Consider the following 23,941-nt stretch of genomic DNA (forward strand, 5'->3'; position numbering starts at 1 on the left):
CAAGGTGTATCCAGATACACAGCTAGACATGTCCAGTGAAATAGAAATCCTGAGTCACTGGGCAGAAGAGCCACACACTGGGTCAGATCAGTGCGCTGAAGCTGCTGCTTGTTGCTGCTGTCTTCTTGAATGATGTGTCCCATACTGACAAAGTCATTGTATGCTTGCAGAGGGTATCATCATAAGGACTTGCTGGATTTTAGGCCAACCATTCCCCTCGGATCATGTTCCCAGATCTACGGTTCACGTTCCATTGCTTTAGCAGTGCATATCTGTTGTCACACTCTTACGCTGGACCCCAGCTAGTGCACGCTGCTGTTTGAATGTTCACTTTGCCCTCGTTGCTCTCGTTTCTTTCCTTACCCTCCTGCATTGGCACCAATAGGATGCAGGGCTGCTGGAACAATTTGTATAGTGGGGATGCTGAGAGCCATTGAACCAAACTGTAAACCCTGTATATAATGGAAATCACTTCAAGTCAGGGGGTGCTGCAGCACCCCCCGCACCCATAGTTCCAGCACCTATGATAGGATGTATCCCTCAGTGGTTAGATGCCCACTCACTGATCCTTGCCAATCACGACTGCTCACTTCAAATTAAGTGTAAAAATATAAACAAGGAGGAAAATCCCTCTGTGAAGCTTGGTGTTAATGCTGCTGGCAGCTTTGTAGTCACTGGGTGCACTACAGACTCACCTCCCCCCCACCCCCATCTTCCCTCAGGGTCTGGAAGTGACATTTTTTGAGGTTTTCCATTTGGATCCTGAGTTGGCTTCTGGGATGTGTTGCCATCCTGTCCACTGAAGGAACAGACTGGAACATTCAGAGAGCTGCATTTATACTGAGCAGAGTTTGATGTGCAACAGCCAACAGAAGTCTGGTTAATTGTCTATTTCACTACCATGCCCTAAAGAATATTAAGAGTAAGGGGAGTTCCACCAGTCTCACACCAAAGAGCTAATACTCAACTGTGAAGATCCTGTATGATTAGTTTCCATTTTACCAATATAAGTTCAAAGCATTTAAATGGCTTTGCAGGCTGGCAAATTATTTCATTTTCAATAATTCCTTAATTCTTTAGCTGAAGAATTTGAGTTTGGGCAGAGAGGAATCTGAAAGGAGTGTGACTCTTAAACAAAACACCTGTCTTTCATTCAAGGCTAAATTGACAAGCAATAATTTAGTTGTCTAAACGCAGGGCTTTCAGGATTTCAGGCTGCATAAATGTCAAAAAACATAAAGATGCATGGGTAAGGTTCAAAGGTAGGCTACAATGTAGGCAAATATACAGAGGAACTTCAATTATTCAAACACTGATAACTCTCTGTTAGCTGAAGGTTGAATGTGTTTTCCACTCAAAATGTAATTTCAGTTTATAAAGTTTTCTGAAAAAACTCAATGTGCTGGATTCCCTAAGTCTTTGTCCTGCAGATTTTGTGAACTCTGGACTATTTTCTCTGAAGAGTTTATAACATCTTCTGGATCTCAGCACCAACAACCTGTTTATCTGAACCCTTTGTTATCCCAGTGAACTTGATGTCACCTGTTACATTTGGGTTAGGGTAGTGAAGTAAATAAATCATGATTTTCATCTTTTGTGCTACTACCACCCTTGCATACTTTATCGTTAGAGATCTCTAGCTGTATGCAGAGTGTATGTATGATGAAAGGGAATTCCCTTAATGCATTGGGAGAGGTTTATATTTGGGGATGTTGTGTCTTCTAACTATAGAACCACTTAACCACTTAGCACAATTCGACATCTGGTGGCTGGAATTAGTGAGCCAAATTCTGCCTTTAGTTACATCCTTGCAACTTCTTGGACTTTCAGCTACCTTCTGAGGGTACCCACTTTCTGTACCTCTGGAACATTACTGCCACTCTGACTCACACCAGGGCCCTCAGGGGAATCTGGCTATATATTTTACTGAATCCAGCCCAAAATACTTTCCTGTGTGTCCCAATTTGACATTATTATATCTTCAAGACGGAAGCAGCTAATATTTGCTAGACCAGTACAAGCTATAGAACTAGGACCCTGCCTGGTTTATAGGGAGTTCGGCAAAGCAGTGGAGGGTGCTGACAAAACTGGCTTTCAGTAGTGTGCTTGGAGCATCTTCCCACACATCTTTCCCATCTTCTCCCACACCTGACTCCCACTCCAATTGCTTCCCCCTGACATCTTCCTCCCTTGCTTTGTAACACCAGAACCTACCCTCTCTCTTCTCCTGTCCATGGCAAACAAGCAATGCAGGGAATCACTTTCCTTCTCCCCAAACCCCTGTTGGATGGCAAGATACCATCAAGTGTTCTCATTCCTTACTCTCCCAGGGTGATAAAGCTGAGATGGCACAAGATGGTGGATTTTGCTTCACCTCCTCTCCCATAGTTAGGTCTCCAGGGGAGAGGATGTGAAAGTGCCGGACATGGTCAGATCTTCCTACAGAGAGGGAGCTGGATTGCGCCAATCTATGCAATGGTCACTTTTTAAAATCTCATTCATGAGCCGCAGAATGGGAGAAGGGCCATGACTGCTGCTCTGCAGCTAATCTGCAATGGTGCATGCCTGGGATGACCCAGACCTCTGGGCCAGTAACTGGGCCACAACCAGGCAGTGCAGGGGCAGTGCTGTTCCCTTGGGGGACTTCTGGCCAAGCCCAGAACAGTTATACTGCTGGTTCCCTCTCTCCCAACAGCATCCTTTCAGCCATATGCAGACACAAATATACAGTGTTGTCAACTCTAGCCAATGAATCTAATCAAGAGTAGCCTAGTTCTAGACCCTGCTTGTGATAACAAGAAGCTGTAACCCCCACTGGATTTTCAGCCTTTCTCTGGTGAGAAGAGCCTCCCGGGGAAGCTCTGTGAACATGGCTGCTGCAGGAGGCAGACAGAGCCCTCCCCCTCCTTTCAGGAGCCAAGAGGAGTTTTGGGTAAAGGGAGCAGAAAGAGCCCAACAGCTTGGGGCTCCTCCCCTCCCTTCCAGTTAAAAATGGGTTGGCTTCTCTCTGCTTCTGCCCCCTCCCCTCCGCAGCCATGCAGTTCCAGGCCTGAGAAGGGAAAGAGGAGGATCCTGCTGCAGCTGGCTCCCAGGCATGGAGATGCGGGTTGAAGAACCCTTGGAGCTGCAGGAGGATCAGAGGTGAGATCCGGAGCACAGGTGAAATGTGCAGCTGTGGGGCAAAGTTAATGTGGGGTCCGGAGGATGCATAATTAGTTCCTGGGCTGAAAGTTGGGCAATTTCTGGAGGGACACAAAATTAATTAGAATTTGGGGGTTTGGGAGGAAGCAGGAAGGTTGTCAAAACTAATTCTAACACACATATCAGGGGCAGGCTGGGGGAGTTAAACAATCAGAAGATAAGCCTATCTATCTATCTATTTGGGGGCCACTCTCATGGGGGGTGGGGGTTGACTAATGACTTTTGGGGCTGACAATACTGAAAAATTCAAAAGGAAGCATATCTGGCCTGCTTTTCAGTCTGAAAACCTTTGGTGGGGAAAACTCCTCTTCTTCAAATGACTATATTTTGAACAAACATAATGGTGAGTCATGGGGGCAGATTGTCCAGCACTGGATGAAAAGCCATTGGAGGGGATTTTAGCATTTAACTCCACATGGAACCCACATGGGCCTTGCCCTATGTGGTCCTGTCAGCCACCATCAGCTGCAGAAAAGCCACCAACAAATCTGGCAGAGGCTGGGGATCCATGAGAGGCCAGGCCCATGCACAAGACGGCTATGTAGTATCTTTCCCCTATGCTCTTTGGTAGTGTGTTTCTACTGAAGCCATTCTACCAATGACTTCCCCTTGCCCCCAACGGCCCCTGGGAAAGCTAATACTATATGAATATTCTGGGTAACTTCTGCCTCTCCCGTCTCCTGACCCTTGCCTGCATGGACTGGTCCATCAGAGAGAGCTACATAACATATAAGGGGGGCAGAACTGCAAAGACACCTGAGCTCCCTTTTCACAAGGTGGGCAAAGCTAGAGGAAATAAGGTGGCCCAGTATCGTCAGGTTTTGTGATTATGAATGTGCAGAAGCACAAATGGGGATATTCCATTGGGAATCTTACAATTTAAAAAAAATGCCCTTCCCCCATGTAATATTCCTACAAAAACAGAATTTTCAACCTAAACTACAGAAGGCAGACATGAAAAATTGTACTCAAATAATTTAAAAGTCTTAGGTGTCCCCTGGTGACCAAAAAGAAAACAAAACAAATCATTTAAGGTTGCATTTTAATTGAATTATGCAATGACATTAATTTAAACATTAGTAAACAGATGCAATTTTGTGTAATGCTTTAAATTAAGTTTCTAACATATGCATTTAATTGAAATGTATTGAGATGGTTATTTATGTTAATAAAATAATTAAAAGCAGTTATTTAAGACTAACTACAAAATAGCTGTGTAACTACCTATATTAATAAGACAGTTAGTTAAAGGATAATGTCTATTGCTTTATAGTGTAATTGCAATAAACAGCTGCTGAGTTAGATTAAGAGCCAAAGTGAAACTAAAGTGTTTTAGCAATCTCAAAAGCTATTTGTTTGTAAGTATACTACAAAGCAATAGAGATTATTCCTGTTATACAACAGCTATAGCATAAACATTAAAATATGATTTTCCTAAGTGGTTTGATTCCTTTCTCTCAGATTTTCCACCTACACCACAAGAGAAGGCAAGGCTAGAATGAGTGGGGAATGGCTTGTGCGGAGAAGGACATGTAAGAGAGAGTGTTTATAGGGTGATTTACTGTCCTAATTTATAGCCATGCATTACTACTGACTTAAATGAGATTGTGTGTGGATGTAAGTCAGGGCAGAAACTGTGTTAACCAGTTGTATTTTTAGGGTTTCATCATTCAAAAATCTTGTTTGATTTTTTTGTTTGTTAGAAAAAGCTCTTCCTTGGCTCCAGATCAAACCTACCAGATTTTAGGCTAATGGGACTTTTTTGTGGAAGTGGGCAGGGGAGAGTCAAGCTTATAATAGAAACTCATCAGCAGCCTTGTTTAGGAAGTGGCTGCTGCCATTACATAATTAACACACAAAGAAGAGACACTTTCTGGTCCCTAAGCTATGGCATTTTATGGCTGTGTGTCATAGCGAATACACAGAACTCAGACATTAGGTTGTGGTAAGTAAGCAAATGACAATACTGTGTATTTATTTGTATTGCAGTTGTGATTTACAGGCTCCGAGTTGGCACCCATTGTGCTAGGCACTGTACATACATCCAATGAAAAAGATGTTCCATGCGCCAACGACCAGAAAGACTGATTCAAATATTCTTTTAAATGCAGGTCTTGGATCCTGCAAGTCAATGGAACTATCAAGGTAAGAAAAAGTTGCAGGAATGGGCCTTTATATATAATGTTTATGCCACCTTAGGATTCTGCAGGTTTTGTGGGGGGTGGGGAACTGTGTTCTTAATTACACTTGTTCAGTTGTGTTTGAATCAATATTCTAAAGTTTATCGTTTTACAAAACTAAGGAGCCCTTACAAAGTAAATGGTTATTAAAGGTTTTAACGCCTTTATTGCTCCTTATGATTACAGCTTTCTTCCCACTTCAAGTGGTTTAACTTTTTCTGTGACCATACTGAAAGAACTAAACTATTGGAGTCAAAAAGTGCTGTGAAACAAAGTCAGACAAAGATTTCATAATGGAGGTTTTACATGACTTGTGGTTTTGTTATATATCGATGAATTGTGTGTGGGCAAGACAAACAAGGCAAGGTGTAAAACAAACGAACAACACTAAATGGCCTCTAAATCAGTGGAGTTCAGCTTCAGAAGACCTTCATGGAGCCCAAAATGAAAAGAGCAAGCATCCAGCATGTAAAGTGCAGCATCTTTCACAGCACCAGAGATGTTCAGTGGGCTGTCTGGATGCCCCAGGCATGGTCATTCATCGCACAGCAAACCATGTCACATCTGAACCTGTTAAGCTAGCTCCAGAGGCACCATGGAAGCCCTAATCCAAGTAGCCATTCATCTGGACTGATGATGTAGGAGTTCCTGGTAGTTGCAGAGGATTTCTCCCATTCTGTCTGCCACAGTGAGTTGATGGCGTTATCATCTGGATGGAAGGTATGCAGCGCTGTCCAGATAGGATTTCTGCTATGCAGTCAGTGGCAGGATGCTTTCCATAAATCCCTGAACAGTGGCAAATTTGGTGTCTGTTGGTGATCAGTTTGTTGGCTGCTTTCAGACACTGGATGTTAGGTTGAAGAATATTGCCAAGGGCTGGTATCCTTACAAGTTTTGTTGGCTTCAACAAGCCTGTGGCAATTCTCATGGTGTAATTAAGCTGTGTGTCCCTTAGTCTAGTGTGGGCAGAGTTTAACCTAACTTGGGCACAGTATTTGCTAAGTGAATAGCAGAGAGTGAGTCACAAACTAGAGGTGGACCCTACCAGCTTGTTAGGAGACAATTTCTGTTCTTAATCAATTGAGCTACTTTAGTGAGATGGTATTTGTATGATCTACGGTAACCTGTGGCCTACCTAGATACACCAGTTTTGGATCATGTTCCAAGTGTTGATCATTCAAAAAGATGTTAAGTTCAAGCTGGTTTTGAGCATGGTGTAAGTGGAAGTATGTTGATACAGTCTTTGATGTACACTGTACTTAGTTTCAGTCTCCATTTCTTGCAATAGTCACCAGATCACAATTCAGGTTCTCATAAATCTCTTGAAAGCCACGGTCCCTTCAGCCAAGCAAATATTATCATCAAACATGGACTGCCTGGAGATGGTGTTTGTTGGGTTATTGGTGACTACATTAAATAAAGTTGGTACCAGTACCATGCTTTGCCAGAGTCTGTTTTTGTGGAATTTCCAAGTGCTATTTTTATGGCCCAGAGATGCCTGAAAACATCTACCCATTAGCATCAGCTCAGTTACCATGGCAGCTCATCAAGGAAGCACTCTTGACATCTTGTACAGCAGACCAGTGTGCCAGATTGTGTCATAAACTGCTGCAAGGTCAAAAAAGCCAGCTCCAGTTTTCTTCTTCTTTTGAAATCCATTCTCAATGTACATAGTAGGTGCTAGCATTTGGTCACAGGTGCTTTGATTTGGTTAGAAACCTTCCTGATCATCACTCAAAAGTTGTTCTGTCATGGGCATAGTCCTCTGGAAGATCATCCACTCCAGGAGTTTGTAGCTACAACTCAGAAGTGATATTGGGGAATAGCTGGTTGCTAAAGAGTTATCTTTACCTGGCATTGATGAAGCTATTACCTTAGCTCTTCACCCTATCTTACGTATTGTATTCTCTTGTATGACGTGGGACATGAAGATAGGCAACCAGCATTGGCTTTTCTTCATAGAATCATAGAATATCAGGGTTGGAAGAGACCTCAGGAGGTCATCTAGTCCAACCCCCTGCTCAAAGCAGGACCAATCCCCAGACAGATTTTTGCCCCAGATCCCTAAATGGCCCCCTCAAGGATTGAGCTTACAACCCTGGGTTTAGCATGCCAATGCTCAAACCACTGAGCTATCCCTCCCCCCAAAATGTAGGGTTTCCCTTTTAATTATTATTGTAAGTGAACTACGGTCACAAAGGTGTCACTGTAATACCACTAGACACAGACAGCCCGATCTGCAGAACAGCCACAGCACGAGGTGTGCAGAGACGTGTCAGCTCCCTACACTACCCTTCAACTCGGACCTGAAAGGACCTCGCCTCTAGGAGCAACTGGGCAGGTCCTTCACAAGATGTTGTAGTAGTTCTGGCAATAAATTGTCACGGCCATAGGCTTTTCCTGTTTTCACTGATGTCAGTGCCTTTTCTGCCTCCAGCTTCCATCCCGGACACACCACACGATCCATTGTCTACAGCCAAGCACTGAGATACAACCGTATCTGCTCCAACCCCTCAGACAGAGACCAACACCTACAAAATCTTCACCAAGCATTCTCAAAACTACGATATCCACATGAGGAAATAAGGAAACAGATCAACAGAGCGAGACGTGTACCCAGAAGCCTCCTACTGCAAGACAAGCCCAAGAAAGAAACCAACAGAACTCCACTGGCCATCACATACAGTCCCCAGCTAAAACCTCTCCAACGTATCATCAGTGATCTACAACCCATCCTGGACAACTATCCCTCACTTTCACAGGCCTTGGGTGGCAGGCCAGTCCTCGCCCACAGACAACCTGCCAACCTGAAGCATATTCTTACCAGTAACTACACACCACACCATAGTAACTCTAACTCAGGAACCAACCCATGCAACAAACCTCGATGCCAACTCTGCCCACATATCTACACCAGCGACAGCATCACAGGACCTAACCAGATCAGCCACACCATCACCGGTTCATTCACCTGCACGTCCACCAATGTAATATACGCCATCATATGCCAGCAATGCCCCTCTGCTATGTACATCGGCCAAACTGGACAGTCCCTACGAAAAAGGATAAATGGACACAAATCAGATATTAGGAATGGCCATATACAAAAACCTGTAGGAGAACACTTCGATCTCCCTGGACACACAATAGCAGATTTAAAGGTAGCCATCCTGCAGCAAAAAAAACTTCAGAACCAGACTTCAAAGAGAAACTGCTGAGCTTCAGTTCATCTGCAAATTTGACACCATCAGCTCAGGATTAAACAAAGACTGTGAATGGCTAGCCAACTACTAAAGCAGTTTCTCCGCCCTTGTTGTTCACACCTCAACTGCTAGAAGAGGGCCTCATCCTCCCTGATTGAACTAACCTCGTTATCTCTAGCCTGACTCACTCTTGCTTGCATATTTATACCTGCCTCTGGAAATTTCCACTACATGCATCCGAAGAAGTGGGTATTCACCCACGAAAGCTCATGCTCCAAAGCGTCTGTTAGTCTATAAGGTGCCACAGGACTCTTTGCTGCTTTTACAGATCCAGACTAACATGGCTACCCCTTTGATAAGTGCCTTTTCTGTTTCTTAGAGAATGGTAGGAAGTTTTCATATTGGTCAGACACTAGAGATTGTTTGCATTGATGCCATTTATTTTTGATTGAATCTTGAAAATTTTTATTTTTTTCTGCTTCAGCAATGTTGGTCAGCTGTGCCGCAAAACTGGAGGGACTTTCTGTTGCCATGTATCTGGTGGATTTTGTGCTGCATCTAATGAGTGTACATGTTTTCCTGCTAGATATTGACATGTCCATTTCTGAAATTGCTTTTCTCCCAGCCTGCTATTTGGGCTACATTCAGGGTCTCTAGAAGGTGATTGGCTATTTCTGGATCGATGGATTTTTGTATTGTTTAAAGAGGTCTGCAGATTCCTCGCCCAGACATGGTACAAAGGCTTTTTGGCAGCCATATCAGATGGACTTGGAGGTGGCCTTAAAGATTGCTTTGTGTAAACCTTGAATATGCTTAATCTATTGAGATGTTATATGGAGTACAGACTGTATATTGGCCAATGGGTTTAGTGTAATTGTTCCAGTTGCCTTTCTGTAGTTCCAATGTAGCCTTGGGCTAGAGGTCATGATAGGTATGGTAGCCCCTATTTGGATGAGGTGATGCTGGTTGTGGAGGAAATTTCCAAGGACCCTGCAGATGACTGCTGGAGGGAGGTCTCCAACAGAAATAACCCAGCTGAGGCCAGGGGACTACCCCTAGTTCCAGTGGGCAGAGTGAAAACTAGCTGCTTGCTTAGGGCCATGAAGAAGGTGTAATTCATTGAAGGCAGCCCAACCTGCTAGGCCTATCCCACTTTGATCAGATTCTTTATAGTCCAGATGGTATGGTGGCTATTAAAGTCTCCAGCATAGATGGCAGGATGGTAGATGGTAGAGCAGGAACAGGCCATCATTGGTTAGGGGGCCCGTAGACAGCCACTTCAAACTGACTGATCCTCATGATGTTGCCGTAGTCAGATGTAGATGGTAAACTCTGCACATCTGCTCAATCTGATCTTATGTAAGTGACCCAGCCATATTTTTCATGCAAACTGTAGTCTATGAGGTTGAAACCAGAAATTATGAATTGACAGGCAAGAAGGGACTTCATGTGAGTTTCCTGAAGGCAGATGACAGTAATGTTGAGTCAGGAGGCAATGTTTTTGAGAACAGAGGCTCTGTGGCTGATGGGCCCTTGACATTCAACTGTAGTACCTCGAGAAAAGAGCCAACATTTGTGGCATTTCCTTGTCCATGTCCACAGTCATTGGGATCCAATAGATTTGGTTCACTGGTGGTTGTTTTGGTTTCCCTTGAAGGGTAATCACAGGGTACATGATAAGAATACAGCTGCATTGTAACTGCCTCATACCTGCATTGTTTTGTTATGAATGTGAAACACAGCCAAGTTTCACAAATCTGGAGCAGGGTTGTGCAAGCACAGAGTTTCACATTGACCTTTGACCTGCCACCTGCTGCTTCTCCTGTAGGTACTAGGGAGGGACTTTTGTCCCAAAAATCATGCACAGTTTTATATTTTCAGCCAAACAGAAAAACACGGGAAAATCATAGTGAGTTTGAATGTCTCATGAACCAAAATCAAAACAAATTCATTCAACCCTTTTTGACACCAAACCACCAATTTTTGCACAACCAGGGCCATGATGTTTATAGAATGATAGTGCTGTTCAGTGTTTTTCCATGTGTTTGTGTTTGTTGTCTTCTGATGTTTGACAAATATGGGGTGAGAAATTCAGGATGAACAATTTTTTCAATATAATCAAAATTTCCTAAAATTAGTTTACTTTTCATGTTATATGAGGGGTTTTTATAGTACAGTATAAAAACTGTGTACCAAAGGTGAAAATATCCTGTTGAATCTACACGCTTCCTTCTTTTGAAGTTGTCTATCCTGAAGGGATGATTACATCAGTGGTTAGATGGCCCACACTGGCACAAACATGTGAAAATCACAGTGGCAGGCATCAACTATGCTTCGTAGAAACAATTTTTTAAAAAGCCAACAGAAAAAGGGGTCTTGGCAGAGACTTTTGCATGGTGATTAGTCCAAGTGCAGATCCACTACTAATCTTCCGTGGAATTATTTTGTTTCTGGGTTGTTAAGGAAACAGATGTAAGGGTGGCTCTGGAGTGTGTGTGTGTGTGTGTGTGTGTGTGTGTGTGTGTGTGTGTGTGTGTGTGTGTGTGTGTGTGTGTGTGTGTGTGTGTGTAAATCACCAGTTCAGATTATGGCTGTTAGTCACCCAAAATAATTATTTTCAGTGGTTGGGATCCAGCACTGGGCAAGCTCCAGTCTCACTGCTTCTACATCAGGCTTAGGCAACTGGCAGAAAAGCCCACCCAGTGACTAGCCTTATTAAGCTTCCAGGGCTTGCAGGCCTTGCTGACTCTGCCCTGGGGAAAACCTGTGTAACAATGGATAAAAGACTTTGGCCTCCCAGCTTACTTACAAAGGATCCTCTTCACTCATCCTCTTAGTGAGAAATCCAGTTGAATGCTTTTTTGAAATCTTTCAAATTTTAAAAATAAAATAAATCTTCTTACTCCATTCCCCAGTGAGTCTTCTGACTGTACTGCCATGTTGTTGTGCACTTCAGGTCCTTTACATCAGAGAAGGCGATTGAGAGGATGCCTTTATTCCTGTGGCTCCAGGCAGGTACATGGCAAAAAAGATATTAACTTCTTTGTGTTCCTTGAAAATATTAAAAAAAAGAAAGAAAGAAGAAGGACAAATTAATGTGTTTAAATAATTTGGTAGCAAATTGTTCACAAGTTTCTAATCACCGCACACTAACTTAATTTGTAGCAATTTTGGGAGAGGATAAGTTTGGAAATAGGGAGGATTGTTCCAGCTGGAGACAGGGAAATATTTCTGTGTGTATGTTCGTGTTAGTGAGTTTCACATGTCACGTGTGATGCTAAAAGAAGATTCACAGTGACAGGGCGATAAAGTGTACACAGTGAGCATGAGTGAACTTGTTCCGATTAAAATAACCACCCTATTTGGACCATCACCCATTTCCAGACCTCATTCCCAGAATGAAAGAAGTGAGGCTACTTCTTCAAAAAGAAGAAGTACTTCCTCAAAAAGAACAGGAGTACGTGTGGCACCTTAGAGACTAACAAATTTATTAGAGCATAAGCTTTCGTGGGCTACAGCCCACTTCTTCGTATGCATATCCTATACCCTTCCTGTTAACTCCCCACACCTCTGTCTCTCTCTCTCTCACACACACACACACACACACACACACAAAACATGGCTTGTCTTCACTTAAAACGCAACAACAGCACAGCTCTGTCGCTGTAGCGCTTTAGTGTAAACATTACCTACAAGGATAGGAAGAATTCTTCCCTCAGCATAGTTAATCCATCTCCCCAGGAGTGGTAGCTAGATCAACAACTAAGTCGACTTAGTGAGTTAATTACACCGCTGGGGGGGTGTGTGTGATTTTTCACACCTTTGACTGACATAGTTAAACCAACCTAATATTCCAGTGAAGACCAGGCCCCACCTACACACGTGCACACGTGCAAGTGCGCGCATACACACACACACACACACGCGCACACACACACACACACCCCTCTTTTCTACACTTTCCCTACACTGTCTCCATTTCATTTACACTGTCTTCTAGGTGGCCTGGTGGTTCTTCATCTCTGTTATCTTCAGGAAGTTAATGGTTAACCTACTCCTCTTGTCTTTTTAGGGACGCTGCTCCATTCCTCTCCAGGATTTCTTTCAGTCAAGCTGGCTTATAGGCCTTTCTACTGAAATGTGTTGAGGGCTGGAAGTTTCCCTCCCTTTATCTCCCTTCCTTCTGATACCAACCTGGAAATGCTCCACCGGCTACTGCACACTACCTTTAAACATGGTGGAGTTGAAATACCCGAGATGTACTGTCCCATTCATAAATCCCTGTTGTCTCATGAGCAGAGATATTATTAACTGAAAATGACGGAAGAATCCAAACTGACTCTATTGTTATGGAGCTGTCACCAAACGGCGCTCTTACACATAGTCTTACAAATTCTTAGTGTGTGAGTGCTGTTCGGTCTCTGAAGAAATGTTGCATTGCTATTTTTGTGATGTAATTTCTTTAGGGGGAGCTGTTGCAAACATTAAGAGAACTAAGCTTTGTTGTTTGGGCTGAGATTTCCAAAAAGAGGCATTTGTCTGTGAGCTGTCTTTGGAGGTTATAGTGTAAAATAAACAAGTGACAATGACTAAGAATGTACCCTGGCTTTATGTCACAGATTTCTCATCCAACTTGCTAAACTTGATATCTACTTTCACTTGGTACACGGCTAACAATAGCCTGATTGGGATATTTACAGGGCCGGGTCAAGAAACTAGGCGAAACTTCCACCTTGTGCCCCCCCCCCAGCCCTACGGCAGCTCCCCGCCCCCCCCCTCTGCCCTGAGGCGCCCTGCCATGGCAGCTCCCCTCCCCTCTGCCCTGAGGCGCCCCCCCCCGCGGCAGCTCTCCCGCCCCGGGGAGCCGTGTGGCAGCTCCCCACCCCAGCTCACCTCTGCTCCGCCTCCTCCCCGAGCACGCCGCCCCCGCTCTAATTCTCCTCCCCTCCCAGGCTTGCGGCGCCAAACAGCTGATTGGCGCCGCAAGCCTGGGAGGCGGGAGAAGTGGAATGGCGACCGCGCGCTCGGGGAGGGGGCGTAGGAATGCTGTAAAAAAAATTGGGGGCACCGCTTTTTGGTGCCCCCAAATCTTGGCTCCCTAGGCAACCGCCTAGTTTGCCTAAATGGTAGCACTGGCCCTGGATATTTAGCAAGATGCCATGCCGCACCACTCCCAAAGCAGCCATTAAGCTGGCACAGAATGGCCCTTTGGCATTCTGACCCCACTCTGTGGGCCAGTGCAAGAGGGGCTATTATTGGTGCCAGTTTTACCTGTGTCACTTTGGGAGAGATTGTGATAAATTAACAGGAGCTGTGCTGGCTGCTGCTAACCAGCCAGGCTGAACATTTGCCCCACTGTATTCACACTTCCCTTTTAGCTAGATTGAGAGGTGTAGTTGACACGTGTAGCTGTGGGAGCCTAGACTTATTTGGACAGTGCTGTTGGGAGGGGGTGCAGGATCACCCTTTGAGCCAGACTGTGCTGGGGTGTACAAAGTGGGGTGTGAGGTGCAAGAAGTCTCTCCGTGAAGGGGCCAGGCACAGTAGGAGAGCAAGAACTCTACACCACTAGTTCTACTGCTGCCTGTAGCCTTTGCAGAGGCTGGCAGGGAGGATGAAGGGCAATGGACTTGATCCTGTCTGTGGCCCTCCAAAGCTGGCTAGGTGCAGAAGGGAATAGTTGGTCAATGGTGGTGCAGAGCCATGTGAGGACTGAACTTATGGACATCTATCTATCTATCTATCTATCGGAGCATGTTAAAAAAATCCACTTTTCTGGTTACTTAGTTTTGACACCTTGCTACCACTAAATTTAGCCTTAGTTCATTAGTCAAGGAAGTCAACAACCCTTTTTTTTTTTTACTATCACGCAGTGTATTCCGAGCTCATACATATCCTGCAGCTTGTTAAATAATTATTTATCCTTTAAGAAATTCCCATTAATCTCTGACAAAGAAGAGCAATAATAGGTTAGTCAGTCATCATATATATAATCGGAATCATTTTTACAAGTGTCTTTAATGGCTTTCATTAATTACATGTCTACAGTTTAAAAAAAGCCACCCCTCTCAAACACAGTGCCCTTTCCTTCTTGAAGAGTATCTAATTTCTGAAATAGCTGAAATTAAGGCATTGACACTCTTTTTGTCCAAATCAAGCAGAAAAATACACATATGGGGCAAATGGAGGGTGCAGCATTCATGCTTTCTATTAACTTGTAAGCGTCTTTCATTACAAGCCCCCCTCTCACCACCCACTCAGAAATATTCCTCTTGGGCTAATTTGTAACTTTAGGCATAGCCTTGAATGATGGCTGGTGCATTAGCTGCACCACCCTAGGAATAGCCCTAGAAGGTATTGTGATTTACAAACACTGTTCTGAACCATCAAAAAAAAAAAAAAAAAAAAAAAGACAAGGAGTACTTGTGGCACCTTAGAGACTAGGGTGACCAAATAGCAAGTGTAAAAAATCAGGACAGGGGGTGGGGGGTAATCGGTGCTGTGATAAAGTTCCTCCTCTATCTTGTTGGGTCCTGCACTTATTGGCGGATTTTCTTGCCTCAGAGATTCACCATATGGGTTGGGGAACAGCCCAGAGACCTTCCCCTCTGGAAGAACCCACAGTCCAGGTCAATTGAGAGGTTTTGGGGGAACCCGGGCCCGCCCTCTACTCTGGGTTCCAGCCCAGGGCCCTGTGGACTGCAGCTGTCTATAGTGTCTCCTGTAACAGCTGCATGACAGCTACAACTCCCTGGGCTACTTCCCCATGGCCTCCTCCAAACACCTTCCTTATTCTCACCACAGAACCTTCCTCCTGGTGTCTGATAATGCTTGTGCGCCTCAGTCCTCCAGCAGCACACCCTCTCACCCTCAGCTCCTTGCGCCTCTTGCTCCCAGCTCCTCGCATTCACACCACAAACTGAAGTGAGCTCCTTTTAAAACCCAGGTGCCCTGATTAGCCTGCCTTAATTGATTCTAGCAGCTTCTTCTTAATTGGCTCCAGGTGTCCTAATTAGCCCGCCTGCCTTAACTGGTTCTAGCAGGTTCCTGATTACTCTAGTGCAGCCCCTGCTCTGGTCATTCAGGGAACAGAAAACTACTCATCCAGTGACCAGTATATTTGCCCTCTACCAGACTCCTGTACCCCACTGGTCTGGGTCTGTCACAGTGCCTATATAAGAAAAAGCCCCCAAAATCGGGACTGTATCTATAAAATCGGGAGATCTGGTCACCCTATTAGAGACTAACAAATGTATTTGGGCATAAGATTTCGTGGGCTAAAACCAGCCCATGAAAGCTTATGCCCAAATAAATTTGTTAGTCTCTAAGGTGCCACAAGGACTCCTCACTCTTTTTGCGGATACAGACTAACATGGCTACCACTCTGAAACCTATCTTCTGAACCATAATTTCCTCCCCCATTTCCTCCAAGGGGGTAGAAGTTTGCTGCTGGCCTGTATCAGCAGTAAATGACAACACCCCAGTTGCCCTCTTAGCTGCACTGGATAGTGAATAGGGGGAAGTGGCTTTAGAACCAAGGCTCCACCCATTCCCCGTACCGTCTCACCCCACTCGTCACTCACCTACTTTAGGACTAGGTAGCTCATATAGGGGTGTAGTGGGAGAATTCTTACTCCCTTGTTCAGTCTGATTTAGCCCACTGGGAGAATAAGATGGTACAAATGCTTAGGAAAGTCTTTTGCTTACTCATAGTGTTAGTGATCATATAAAAGGGTTACGGACTACCTCTTCTACAGTAAATGCTGGATTTAAAAACAAAAGGCTGTTTTTCCCCCTTGCAAGGGAAGTGGGGAATATCAGAAGACTAGAACAGGCATTCTGTGTTTTTGTATGCAATATTAGTCCATTACTTGGCTGAAACCCAGATCTATTGTGGTGAGAAAGTAATAGATGAACTAACTAGGGACCCAGACTTCCTGGCTCCTGTCCAAGAAACATTAAAAAATGGAGTACTGAACATAACAAATAGGATGATGAATGCAAATGTTGATCTTATTGAAAACTGTTAAGTTATTAATATGTGAAGTTTATAGATGAGCATTTAGATTTAAATACCTGCTGCTAATGTTTGTGCACCAAAATGACCTGCTGACCTACTTCACTGAAATAATATTTAAAGTAGCTTCACCTTGGCAAGGTAGTTCTTCAGGAAATGGCCTTTTTAACACTAACAATACTGCTGCCCAATGCTGAGTTTTATTTTTGGAAGCACTATTTCCATGATTGTCTGGAAGATATATGGCAGGGCAGATGATCCATGGCCCCAGTTTGTCAGTACATCATGTCTTCATCACCTGCAAGCAAACTGGGTCCAGATCCTCAAAGGGCCCAGCAATGAGCCCCTTCAGGCTTGTGTGAGGGATTTGGGTCATGAAACTCATGTGGGGTCCGACAAGTTTCCTAATGACTGTTGCGAGTGGGTGGATTTTGCAGGGTGTTGATGCATTTATCCTGGCAGAGCCTTACTCATGTACTTCTGAACCAGATAAGGACTGGCCACTGAGCTTGCTTATACACACCAGATGTGTTATCATAAGATCCTTTAACGCTCTGCCAGATAGGGCTATGGTTAGCTTTAAATAAGGTATTTTACACACATAGCCACCTAATGGCTGCATGGTCTAATACTGTTTAGCATTTCATTATGCTCCTGTGACTCTTCTAAGGGCTGCAGGAGATTGACTCCCTTCCCAAGGACCTCAGGAGATGAGCACTAGTGAGAGGCTCAGGAGGAAGCTTACCTTAAGTCTACCCCTGTAGTAAGGATCTGAGAAAATCAGAAACACAGGTGATGTTATCTCTCCATGACAGCAACCTTGAAATCTAGAGAGCCTTCATCTTCATCATTCAAGTCCAAATTGCAGCTAGCCCTTATTGAGTGTGCAGTAAGAGGGAGGGTGAAACCACCTCCCTAGTGAAGAGTGGTCGTGCACTCCAGCCAGCAAAAGGTCTGCTGCTGTAACTGACATATAGGGGTGTGGAAGCACCAGGGTGTGGGGAAAGCTGATTAAGTCCTTTTCTCCCCCAGGCACTTATTCAAGAGCCAGCCACAACCAGGCCCTAAATGAATGTCAGTTAATTTATAATGCAACCTTGGCATTTTTTATTGTAACATTGGAGAAAGTGCGTGAGGTTTTCTTACCGCACTTCATCTTTCCTGGAGTCCATGGTGACACATTGAAGCGCCTCAATAACTCATGCAAAATAATTTCTGGATGGATAGTTGATGGACAACTATTTAAAAAAACACGCAAGAAGTTTACAAGAAACAAACAAGTTGGAAAGTTAGGGGTGTTTTAAATGATGTGCTTAAAAAAACAATCAGCTGCATGTAGCACTGGTACTTCAGTTTTGTACAGAAAATAGACTTCTGAAACTTCTCTCCATAGCAGAGAGATAAGCAAAACAGTTCAGGGACTGATCTTCATACTCAGCCCATCGACATTCATGAGAGGTGTTGGGCAGGTGCATCAAGAGAACGGATCCTTGTTTGTTACACTTTGATTGTAGTGTTCTCCCCTCTCGACTCAGTTTTTAGTAAGGGGATTATGTAATGTTGGGTCTAACAGGTGAATGGTGGGGATTATTTCTTTTGCTGGCCCTATTTATTCCCCGTTATTGTCTTGAGCATTCCCAAAGCTTGTGTAAGCTGGATGACCCCTTTTTTTGTTGTTGTGCGACGCAAGCTTGCTCACATGGTGGGTTTTTCCAAACGCTCTCAGCTTTAATTGTTGCATGCAAATTGTTTAATAAATAAATTTATTAAATTTAATAAATGTTGGTAAGGAAAAAAAGAAAGAAAAGATATTAATTAAGAAAAGGATTTAGGCTGACTCAGTCTCATACATGAGACAAAAGGTTAAGTAAATGCCAAGGCCGCTATGCCTCTTCAAACAATGAATATTAGTTTTAGAATCATTAATGTCTGCTTAGAAAACAGAGTCATATTGGAGACTTGTATGCCAAAATAACCAAGGCCAGGGCTGTTTCTTTTCAATCTGAAGCTAAATTATTCTCCAATAGAGGGCTAAATGTATGCAATTAACAGTGCTAGGTAGGACAACAGGGAATGGCACTTTTAATATGCAGCCAAATTGAGATCAAGTTTTTCTTTGAATCTGTTAACTTAAACATTTAATATGCACAACCGAACTCTACAACAGAGTTAGTGAAAAGAAACAGATAATTAACTCCTTCACTACTTGTCAGTGCAGTTTGAGAGCGGTTGGCACGCTATCTTCTGATTGCCGTCTTGTAAAATTGTTACACGCACAAAAACAATGGAATTTCAAGTATCTTCTGCACTGGGTGAAAGGTCATTCAGTATTGGCTAGAAATAGGATTACTGCATCATTTTTTTAAAGAAAACTTCATCCTGTCAAAGATTAGCGTCTCACATCAAGTGAGCGTTGAGGTCGGAGCTAACCTACTAATCTTAGGATGGTTTGGACTGAAAATGTTTGTTCCCTTTTTTGTTGCATTCAAATATTTTAAAAATAAAGAATAATAGGGGGGTTTAAGTGATGGGTGAATCTCAAAGGATTTGGCTTGGACATACAGCTAAAAGTCAAGGTGCTCATTCAAACTGCTCAACACTCCTACGACTGCAAAAATGATTATCACTTCAAAAGTTTTTTTTCTCCTGCTGATGATAGCTCATCTCAATTGATTGGCCTCTTACAGTTGGCATGGCTACTTCCACCTTTTCATGTTCTGTGTATGTATAAATATCTTCTTTCTGTGTGTTCCATTCTATGCATCCGAAGAAGTGGGCTGTAGCCCACGAAAGCTTATGCTCAAATAAATTTGTTAGTCTCTAAGGTGCCACAAGTACTCCTGTTCTTTTTGCGGATACAGACTAACACGGCTGCTACTCTGAAACCTCACATACCACTGTGATAAGTGCAATATAGGGTTAGAGTAGCACCTAGAAGCTCAACTGAGAGCAAGGCCTCTTGTGCTAGGCTTTGTACAAACCTAGTGAGAGACGGTCTGTGCCTCAGAGAGTTTACAGTCTAAATAGATAAGTAAGACAAAGGGTATGAAGTATTATTACACCCATTTTAAAGATGCGGAACTGACACAGTGGCCTTGTCTAGACTAGGATAAAAGGTGTGCTGTTAGCATGAATGTCAGCCAACCCATGCTAAATAATGCATCTTAAAAGTTTAATATAGACAAGGCAATATATACTTCAGTATTTGCTAGCAAGTTGAGTTAACACCTAGACTCACCCTAAACTTTAACCTGAGTAGTGTAGCATACAGTGTTGTCCTTGTCTACCCTAGACATTTAAAACATGTTAGTTAGCATATGTTAACATCACACCTTCAAATCCTAGTCTAGATAATAATAATACCTAGCTCTTATATGGCACTTTTTATTGATCTCAAAGTGCTTTAGAAGGTGATCAGTATTGTTATCTCAATTTTACAGATGGGGAAACGGAGGCACAGAGTGGGGAAGTGACTTGTCCAAGGTAACCCACCAGGCCAGTGGCAGAACTGGGAATAGACGGCAGGTCTCCTGAGTCCCAGTGCAGTGCTCTAGCTGCTGGGCATAGTGCATAGATTAAATGACCCATCCAGAATGTCAGGAAGTCTGTGGTAGATCTAAGAACTGAGCACAGATCTCTTGAACCAGTTCAGTGCCTTTAACCATAAGCCATTTTTCCTCTTATGGTAGGTACATAAGTAGGTAGAGACTGGACTGCAAATCTCATAAAAATATGTTCTTTTAAGATTTCTGGAATTTCCTGCTTACGGTCAGGACAGCAATACCATAGTCCAGCCTTTCTCATATTGTGTCAGCACCTTTACTTCCAGGCCTAACTGGAATCCAGAAAGCTGAAACCTGCAAAAATATTTTTACTTATAAATGTATCCAAACCATTCTGAATGTCTTTGCTTTGATTTCAGTTCATGCTTTGAGCAAAAGTGCAGCGTGGTTTTCACTTTGTCAGACCCTAAGTAGGTTTTCAAAGGTTTTCAATGCGTAGGATTGCAGCAGAGTGGCTCTATTTTAAAGTCAATGGGATCATGCAAATAATCCCCATCTTTTGAAAATATACACTTAAATATTTCAGATTATTTCCCCAAGCTGCTGGAGAAAATTAATAGTTTATGTACAGATCTCATCTAATTAAATAAATCCTACTGTGGCTTTGGTCCTGCAGATCTTTGCACTGTTCTCAGTAGGGAAAGCAAGATTGCTGTGCTCCAGGGCAAGAGTAAATGGAGGCTATGCTTTGGAATACATAAAGTTAACCACCAGGCTTTGTCCTCTGCACTGAGCAGAAGTAAATCTCTAATCCCATCTGTTCCCTCCTCTCTATGTCAAAGAGCACAGAGGAGTGGCTAGAGAATGGGTGTTTCTGAGAGAATATGTTCAAGCATGTGAACAGTGCACTTAGTTACTCACTCTCCCTTTAGGTCTTATTCCTGCTGCTAGGCAAGAGTAAAATGGAGGTCAGACAAGTGCACCTTTGTTTATGCAGCATCAAGTTCTCCTGTGCACCATGTCTGGCTCATCACTTTGTTACCTTGCCCTTATCCACAGCAGACATTATAAATAAAACATGCTAAATACCACTCTCCTGTATTTAGCAGACAGTTTGCCTGAATTTAATCCATTTTAATTTTAAAAAAAGGAAACTTTAAATGAATTTCAGTGTTTTCTGAATCATGACTTTTTTCCTTTGGGGAATTCTTTTTTATTTTTTTATTTTTTGGTGACAGGGCCTCAGCGTAACTAAATTTGGTTCTCTTCACCTTCACGCCGCAATGGCCTGAATGCTGGATGAGGAAGAGGAGGCTTCTCCCAGACTAGATGATCAGAGTGGTCCCTGCTTGACCTTGAGATCTATGAGTGCAGTGAGAGTGATTTAAGAATATCATTTCCTCTGAGTGGGACCGTATAAAATTCATTATTTGCAAATAATCAGAAACCACTGGGTATTCAAGAAGATATTAAAAAGTCTCCAAATTTTCACAAAATTCATCCAGAAATGCATCTCAGTGCCACATTATTCTATCTGTCAGAGGTATTCATTTCTCATTGCTATAGTATCTAATTCATTTTTCTCCTCATTAGAAATTTTAAATAGCCAATCGAAAAGCAGGAACAATACCTTGTGATTTGGTTGTCCAGCCATACACCACAAATAAGGAATAGCACATCACAGCGAAGAGTTTTCACACAACCCATAGCCTGAAAAGTATTAGACAAACCATGTAGTGCATACTTGCAAATAACAAGTTCTTTAGCAGAAATCAGGAATGGCTCACAGGTGCTTTGCAAGTAGTAAAAAAAAAAAAAAAGAGCTGAATTTGCAACAGAGATTATTCAGACATAGGAGCTCCACATTTGACTAGATCTGTGGTCCAGCTAGTCCAAAATCCTGTTTCTAATGATAGCCAGCACCAAATGCTTCAGGGGAAGGTGCAAGAAACCCCACAGTAGCCCAATGTAAGCTGAACATTAATAAATGGCTCATGTGGACTATATAACAACATAGGCTAATTCACATGGCCCAAACCATTCCCATGCCAAGGGTGGAGTCACTGGCTCCATCCAATCCAATGCCACATATGGCCATGAGCATTGCGGACTGACATCTGAGGAACAGGCACAAGTGTGTCAGTGACTGGGACGTGGGCAGTCATGCCCAGTGGTCAGAGCTAGAGTCAGGCCTAGTGGTCAGGCTGGCATCAGGAGTCAGCGCTCAGGGTCAGAACCAGAGTAAGAGGCCACGGTCAGAGCTGAAGTCAGGAATCGGAACCAAGGCTCAGGACTGGGTAACCTGGAATAAGGCAATGCAGGAGCAGGGTTGGATCCAAGGCAGCAGCAGGACTGGGAACAAGGCTGGCACAGGAGGTATCGCAGCTGTGGTCAAATGCTTTGAGCAGCTGCTGAACTGCTGCTGGGTTTAGAGCTGGTCTGCTGACTCTTCCAACCAGTCAGGCAGGGTAGCCAATCAGGCAGGCTGCTGCCAAGCCCTGCTTCCGGACTGGCTCTCCTGAAGCCCTGCTTCCTGACAGCCTCACTTCAGTTCCCAGTGGTGGTGGGATGTTATTCTTGAGTTGTAGAGAGACTGAAAGAGTTGCATGGCCAGGAGAGATTAGTTGCTGGGTAATGGCTCTGAAATGGAGCTTTGCCATGCATATGAGACAGGGGGTCCACCAATGGCACTCTGGGGAAGAAGAGTAGGGAACCCCGTAGCCTTTCACCTCTGCCATGTACACTGTGCATTTGCATACACTAAGACCTATCAATCCAACTGCCTCTTCTCCTCACTGCAGTCTCTGTTACCTCTTATGCACTGGGACAACTATGCCCAGGATCAGTCAGCTCAGGTCACAACTGGTTTATGTGGCCTTCTTCAGTTCTGGTGCCCAGGTACTATAGTGATGGAGGCATTATAAAGGGAGAGAGAGAGATGCTTCATCATACCGAATGAACCCATTTCAGCAGCTGGCCCTAAATAACAGACTAAAATGAGAAGAGAGCTAAACTGTATCTGTACAAGAGTTTTCATTGAGGCTTTGCTACTAAACCAGCTTCTATTGTACTTTTGATACTAATGTGCATAATGTGTTGTATGGGCCAAAGGTAGCAGGAGCTCACTAGTTCTTGCAGTTGTGAACCACTTCTGTTCTAGCTGCAGAAAATCCTGTTTTGAGCTTTGCTGGCTGCTCCAACCTACTCTCTCACCTCCCTCCAGGCTGCTCCAGGCCTATCTCTCAGCTCCTTCCCAGACTGCTCTGATCTACATTCCCTTAGTTCCCATTTGCTCTTCCAGCAGGTACCAATCTCTCAGCCCCACATGGCCACTCAAAGCCACTGTCTCTTAGTGCTCCACTGCCTCCATGGGCCTGTCTCTCTCTGTTTTTCTGCTTTCCTGCCAGCTGCTTTCTCTCAACTTGCTTAGCCCCTAAAGGCCCCTCTCTCTCATTTTTTACCTTTTCTTCCTTCTCTCTCCCCTCCCCCAGACAATATACTTAGCTCTGTCTTCTCAGATTCCCACAAGCCTTCTTTCCACACTAGATGTCTCTCTGGGCACTGCTGCTCATCTACCCCAACTTCTGATCAGTTAGAATTCAGCTGTCAGCTCTTGCAGGGAGGGAGGGCACCTACATTAAACCTGATCTTCCCTCAAGAGATCTCACCCAGTTTAACAGTTTAACTTGTTCCATCAATCAACATATCTCAGACTTCTGAGGCTCTGGACAAGAGCTGGGTTCTGGTCCTAGACACATTTAATCTCTAGCCCCAAGTGACTAGGACATCTTAGACTGCTGGGGTCAGCCCAGGCATAATTCCACTGATTTTTTTCTC

The sequence above is a fragment of the Emys orbicularis genome, chromosome 3 (assembly GCF_028017835.1).
Source record: "Emys orbicularis isolate rEmyOrb1 chromosome 3, rEmyOrb1.hap1, whole genome shotgun sequence".
In the NCBI taxonomy this organism is placed as follows: domain Eukaryota; kingdom Metazoa; phylum Chordata; order Testudines; family Emydidae; genus Emys; species Emys orbicularis.